General features: G+C 38.7%; 1 non-coding gene across 1 annotated transcript; it reads left to right on the top strand.

Moving 5' to 3' along the window:
• The first annotated feature begins 308 nt into the window (after positions 1–308).
• trnas-uga (transfer RNA serine (anticodon UGA)) lies at positions 309–390 on the top strand. The gene has a single exon. It is a non-coding gene; the product is annotated as a tRNA-Ser (tRNA).
• Positions 391–501: the final 111 nt, after the last annotated feature.

Raw genomic sequence — 501 nt, 5'->3', positions numbered from 1 at the left:
GAGCACAAAAGAGAACCTGTGACATCATCAGCCTTAACTGTGCACAAATAATCAAGTCCAGTTGTTTTTTCGATTTAAAACTCCTTTAGAACGTCACTGAATGACCTCTGACCTGCTGTTTCTGTCACACTGTCTGATGTGTCTGATCGCAGACGGAGGAGCTGAGTCAGTGACCAAGAGCAGCTAAATCAATAAAATAAAATGTGTGCATTTTTTGAATATACTCACTATTTAAACTGTTACATTCTTTTGAAATCTAAAATGTTGTCAGTGAAGAAACTATGAAACTTAACAGATGCATTTGTTAAGTTGTTGTGGCCGAGCGGTTAAGGCGATGGACTTGAAATCCATTGGGGTTTCCCCGCACAGGTTCGAATCCTGTCAACAACGATACAGTAACAGTTTGATGTGTCTCTGATCACAGGCAGAGGAGATGCTTTCATTTAGTCTAATAAAACACTATTTCAGAACTTGAATATTTCATTGTGATTGTGACTGAGA

This window comes from Seriola lalandi, unplaced genomic scaffold (assembly GCF_002814215.2).
Source record: "Seriola lalandi dorsalis isolate HSWRI2012SDOR001 ecotype SW California unplaced genomic scaffold, Sedor1 jcf7180002053606, whole genome shotgun sequence".
Classification (NCBI taxonomy): Eukaryota; Metazoa; Chordata; class Actinopteri; order Carangiformes; family Carangidae; genus Seriola; species Seriola lalandi.
This window is presented reverse-complemented; position numbering and strand designations above follow the sequence as displayed.